Here is a 6270-nt window from a genome sequence, read left to right as displayed (position 1 = left end):
TGAACTTTGCCACACTTGGCAATAGAATAACAAGGACGACTATTTTTGGACAATTCACAACTTTTATCTTTTCGAAGCTGAATATACTGAGGATGAACTGAGGAGGAAGGGTGAGACGTTGGAGCAGACGGGAAGCCGACAGAGTGAGGAGAAAGTGACACAAAGCTGCAAAATAACCTACTCAGTGGCCTAGTGGTTAGAGTAGGTTGCGAGTTCAAACCCCGGCCGAGTCATACCAAAGACTATAAAAATGGGACCCATTACCTCCCTGCTTGGCACTCAGCATCAAGGGGGGTTAAATCACCAAAAATGATTCCCGGGCGCGGCACCGCTGCTGCCCACTGCTCCCCTCACCTCCCAGTGGGTGAACAAAGGGATGGGTCAAATGCAGAGGACAGATTTCACCACACCTGGTGTGTGTGTGACAATCATTGGTACTTTAACTTAACTTAAATTAAGGTGTGTTTCTGCAAGTACAATGGGTTCTACGTAAAGAGTGACTGAGAGAAGTCAGAAGTCTTTCAGAGGGATCCAGCAGCAAGTTGATTAGATATCGATTGGCGAGGCGTCCTACCTGGAGGTGTGCAGAAGAAGAAGGTGTTCACGCTCAGACGGGAGACACGGTTGAAGCGTCATGACCGGGCCTAAGCAATGGAAACACAATTTATTAACGTACAATACAAACTCAACGGTACCGTGTCGTGGAAACTTACTTCCTGTCGGGGTCCGGTCTTCATGTCAACACATGTGCTTACACACATAAAAATCAGGCGGGTTTTCAAATTGTTTTTGTGAGGGGGCGTGGCCTGCGGACCTGCAGCGAGGCGGGGCTCCGAGATCGGCGACAGGTGAGTAGATGGCCCACCTGGGCGCGTCTACCTGATCACCTGACACTCTATAAAAGGGCAGCAGCCGGGAAGGAAGAGGGTGGAGAAGTTGGAGTGGTTGATGGACGAGAGAAAACCCGAGCACGAGCCCGAGTGAGATCAATCAATCAATCAATCAATGTTTAGTTATATAGCCCTAAATCACAAGTGTCTCAAAGGGCTGCACAAGCCACAATGACATCCTCGGTACAGAGCCCACATACGGGCAAGGAAAAACTCACCCCAGTGGGACGTCGGTGAATGACTATGAGAAACCTTGGAGAGGACCGCATATGTGGGTAACCCCCCCGCCCCTCTAGGGACGACTGAAAGCAATGGATGTCGAGTGGGTCTGACATAACATTGTGAAAGTCCAGTCCACAGTGGATCCAACACATCAGCGAGAGTCCAGTCCACAGCGGGGCCAGCAGGAAACCATCCCGAGCGGAGACGGGTCAGCAGATCGAGACGGAAACGGAGACAGAGACGAGAGGCGATTGCTGAAAAGCAGAGCGATACGTTTATTGCAAAATAAAGCAAATCACAAAACCGTCAAGCCTGTCATGTCCGTCCTTGGTGGTCCTAAGAACCCGGAGGTGCAAGACCTCCACAGTTTTACTGTAACGGTCAATGACGTTGCCACAATCAGCGGACTTTGAAAGTGAAACTAAACGAAGTAAAGACTATCACACAAACAGGAGACAAAACACGTAAGATGGACACAGGAGCGTTCTAAGAGTGTACACTGGCGGTTTTGTTTGGGTTCAGTCCCGCCTCACGATGCGTCGGAGTCCTGCGTGCCTTCGCCACAGACGCAAGATGGCCGCGCGGCGACGGCGCTGACGTGCCTGCGCCTCGGACCCTGGGGGACGACGTCCGTGTCCTCCGTCGGAGCCGAGAAAGACGCACGCTGGAAGACACGAGCAGAGGTTTGGGGTCAAGTCCGCAGCAATGGTCACATGACCGCGTTGGCGGACCCCTCATCAATAGTGGTCTTTAAAGGCCTACTGAAAGCCACTACTAGCAGTCTGATAGTTTATATATCAATGATGACATCTTAACATTGCAACACATGCCAATACGGCCGGGTTAACTTATAAAGTCACATTTTAAATTTCCCGCTAAACTTCCGGTTGGAAACGTCTATGTATGATGACGTATGCGCGTGACGTCAATAGTTAAACGGAAGTATTGGTACACCATTGAATCCAATACAAAAAAGCTCTGTTTTCATCTCATAATTCCACAGTATTCTAAACATCTGTGTTGGTGAATCTTTTGCAATTTGTTTAATGAACAATGGAGACTGCAAAGAAGAAAGTTGTAGGTGGGATCGGTGTATTAGCGGCTGGCTGCAGCAACACAACCAGGAGGACTTTGACTTGGATAGCTGACGCGCTATCCGACGCTAGCCGCCGACCGCACGGATGATCGGGTGAAGTCCTTCGTCCTTCCGCCGATCGCTGGAACGCGGGTGAGCACGGGTGTTGAGCAGATGAGGGCTGGCTGGCGTAGGTGGAGCGCTAATGTTTTTATCATAGCTCAGTTAGCTTCAATGGCGTCATTAGCAACAGCATTGTTAACCTTCGCCAGCCTGGAAAGCATTAACCGCGTAGTTACATGTCCATGGTTTAATAGTATTGTTGATCTTCTGTATCCTTCCAGTCAGGGGTTCATTTCTTCTGTTTCTATCCGCATTTAAGCACGATGCTATCACGTTAGCTCCGTAGCTACAGAGCTTCGCCGAGATAAAAGTCACTGTGAATGTCCATTTCGCGTTCTCGACTCTCATTTTCAAGAGGATATAGTATCCCAGGTGGTTTGAAATACAAATCCGTGATCCACAATAGAAAAAGGAGAAAGTGTGGAATCCAATGAGCCAGCTTGTACCTAAGTTACGGTCAGAGCGAAAAAAAGATGCGTCCTGCACTGCACTCTAGTCCTTCACGCTCACGTTCCTCATCCACAAATCTTTCATCCTGGCTCAAATTAACGGGGTAATCGTCGCTTTCTCGGTCCGAATCGCTCTCGCTGCTGGTGTAAACAACGGGGAAGTGTGAGGAACCGTTGAACTTGTGACGTCACGCTACTTCCGGTATCTACTTCCGGTATAGACGAGGCTTTTTTTTTATCAGCGAGCAAAAGTTGCGAACTTTATCGTCGATGTTATCTACTAAATCCTTTCAGCAAAAATATGGCAATATCGCCAAATGATCAAGTATGACACATAGAATGGATCTGCTATTCCCGTTTAAATAAGGAAGGAAGTGTTGAGGATAATAGCGGTTGAGTTGATTCAGCTAAAAAAATGGTTTGATGTTACTAAGTTATCATTAAATGAAAGGAAAACTAAATGTATGGTGTTTAGTGGTGCAAGGACAAATTGTGAAGCAAAATTAATATTAAATGGAGTGGAAATTGATAAGAGTATATGAAACTAAATTCTTGGGAATAATAATTGATCATACATTATGTTGGAAACCGCATCCATTGCTATTCTTTATAAAGTAAGACATGTCTGCATATCTTATATTATTCTTGAATTTTTCCATATTTAACATATTGTGTTGACGTTTGGGGAAATGCTTATAAAACAAATATAGACCCAATAATTAAACTTCAAAAAAGGGTCATTAGAGTAATACACAAAGCGTGCTACTATGAACATACCAATCCATTATTTATCAGTTCTAATGTGCTAACATTTTCAGTGTCATAACGGGGTTTTTCGCAGCTAACTGCGAGGTTTGTTCTCCCGGGATGCAAGCGGACTATTCCGGACGAGGCTTGCAGGTAGGAACATATTTTTTAATCTAACTACAAAATAACGGGCAACTCTCTAACTGTGGCACGAAATAAACAAGACTTACGTAGAGGGTTGCGTGACAATAGCGTGAAGCAAACAACTAGCATGAACCATAGCATAGCAAGAAACAAACAACTAACATGAACTATGGCATGGAACAACTATGAAACTGTGGCATGAAACAACGAACATGAACTATGGCATGGAACAACTATGAAACTGTGGCATAACTAGCATAACTATAGAATCAGACCTGAAACGAGCAATGACGCCAGGCCGACTGACTGGAAAAGGCGGTTTAAATAGTCTCTTGATTAGAGCCAGGTGAGCGTCCGAACACCAGCGGCAGGTGCAAATCATATGCCACCATGGCAACCAAAACAAACAAGAGTGCACAAAAAACAGGAACTAATTGAGTTAAACTAACAGAACATAACGAAAACATGATCCGGACCACGGATCATGACATTCAGATATTGTGTTTTTAAAAACAAGGGAAATGATGTTTGGAGTAAAGAACAACAGCCTTCTTAGGTTAGAAAACTATCATTTACGGGGGATATTGATTTTTGAAATAGGTCAATTAAGAAGGAATATAAAATACAAATGTATTTCAGTTTTAGGAGTTGAATGGTGGAACAAGCTCAGTGATGAGCTGAAGACATGTCGTTTTTTGTTAAGGTTTAAGAAAACCTTGAAATGTGAAATAATTGAAAATGGTAAAATATAGTAACAATTACTTTCAACACAACCAATACCCAGAATCCCATGCAGCCCTAACTCTTCCGGTCTAGATTAGACACCCCCCCGCTACCACCAAAACCCCCCACACATCAACCCCCCACCCCCCTCCCTGCGTCAGTTGAGCGGAAGAGTTAGGGCTGCATGGGATTCTGGGTATTTGTTGTGTTGTGTTTATGTTGTGTTACAGTGCAGATGTTCTCCAGAAATGTGTTTGTCATTCTTTTTCGGTGTGGGTTCAAAGTGTGGCGCATATTTGTAACGTAACAGTGTTAAAGTTGTTTTTGTACGACTACCGTCAGTGTAAGCTGTGTGGCTGTTGAACAAGTATGCCTTGCTGGCACTTACGTGGGCAAGCAAAAGCTGGCCTCCCCCCACACACACACACACGTGTAAAGCGACTTTGGGTATTTAGAAAAGCGCTATATAAATCCCAGGTATTATTATTATTATTATTATTATTAAAGGTTGCCGACCCCTGGGATAGGCAAATATAAGCTTTTTCGGTCATTCTTTTTCTTTTCTTTTGTTTTTGTGCATAAATGTGTATGATTGTTAAGTATGTCCAATCTGTACTGTTAAACTGCTCACACGCAATGGTTGATGGTTGATTATATGACCCAAATAAACTTTTTTCATTCATTCATTCATAGTCAGGAAATAGTCGTCGCTTTTAAAGGGCAACTGCAATTTTTGTGGAATTTTTCCTATACATTTTGCAATGATTATGTAAGACAATAACATTTTGAGGCATTTTTAATTCATCAAATACGGCAAGTGGTGGCAAACAATGCCGATAAGCGGAGTACACTATTGCGCCAATAAAGCCCCATTTACAAATGTCATGACCTGATTACTAACCAAGTACCAGCGATATCGTTATTGTAAGCGCTAACTTATGTTGATCGTTTGTATTCCTTGTTTAGCACTTAGCAATGCTGCTACTTGATGGTGCCTGCTTATGACTTACTTTTTAAAACGTGTAGACCATCCTTCTTATATTCAGGCTCAAAAATATACGTTTCTGGATCGTCGTTTGTCCCAAAGTAGTCTTGGTTGTTGCTCATTAAGTCGGCCATGATTAGTAGTGTTGTTGTTGTTGTTGTTGAAGGGAGAAGTGAACATTGTCAAAATAATATGCCACCGTATGCTTAAAATGACAAGAATATGTAAATATTGCACGTTATTACGGGTGTTACATTACATATGTACTTACAGCATGCATATAAAAGTTTTCTTATAAAATTGGGACTTTTGTCGGGTAAAATTACGACTCTTTTCATAAAATTGCCCAAAATGTTGGCTTTTCCTTGTAAAATTGCCAAAAATGTTGGCTTTTCCTTGTAAAATTGCGACTGTTATTGAGTAAAATTCCAACTTTTATCATAATATGGCACGAATGGACTGTTTTGAGTCTCGTCTTACGACCCACTTTTATTCTTTGGCTTTCAACACTACGTGAGTTGTGTGGTCCTCTGTGTTTTTTAAATTTTGATGTCTTTTTATTGTTTTAATTGGTTTTACCTAGGGATGTCCGATAATGGCTTTTTGCCGATATCCGATATTCCGATATTGTCCAACTCTTTAATTACAGATACCGATATCAACCGATACCGATATATACAGTCGTGGAATTAACACATTATTATGTCTAATTTGGACAACCAGGTATGGTGAAGATAAGGTACTTTTTTAAAAAAAAATTATAAAATAAAATAAGATAAATAAATTAAAAACATTTTCTTGAATAAAAAAGAAAGTAAAACAATATAAAAACAGTTACATAGAAACTAGTAATGAATGAAAATGAGTAACATTAACTGTTAAAGGTTAGTACTATTAGTGGACAATCATGTG

The 6270-nt window shown here is 42.4% G+C and overlaps 1 protein-coding gene across 2 annotated transcripts in view; it reads right to left on the bottom strand.

The window, feature by feature from the left end:
- Positions 1–543: 543 nt before the first annotated feature.
- Positions 544–6270, bottom strand: part of LOC133650027 (glutamate receptor ionotropic, kainate 1-like) — a 73926-nt gene continuing 68199 nt past the window's right edge. The window contains exons 18-19 of one of the 2 annotated variants that reach the window (XR_009826175.1): positions 714–1776; positions 544–644 (exon numbers count right to left, since the gene is read on the bottom strand). The gene's annotated coding sequence lies outside the window, so the exon portion shown is untranslated. Of the gene's footprint in view, positions 1777–6270 lie in introns of both variants that reach the window. The other variant, XM_062046779.1, reaches the window with a different exon arrangement.

This window comes from Entelurus aequoreus, linkage group LG05 (assembly GCF_033978785.1).
Source record: "Entelurus aequoreus isolate RoL-2023_Sb linkage group LG05, RoL_Eaeq_v1.1, whole genome shotgun sequence".
Lineage (NCBI taxonomy): Eukaryota > Metazoa > Chordata > Actinopteri > Syngnathiformes > Syngnathidae > Entelurus > Entelurus aequoreus.
The sequence above is the reverse complement of the archived record's forward strand: the minus strand, read 5'-3'. Positions and strand labels throughout refer to the sequence as shown.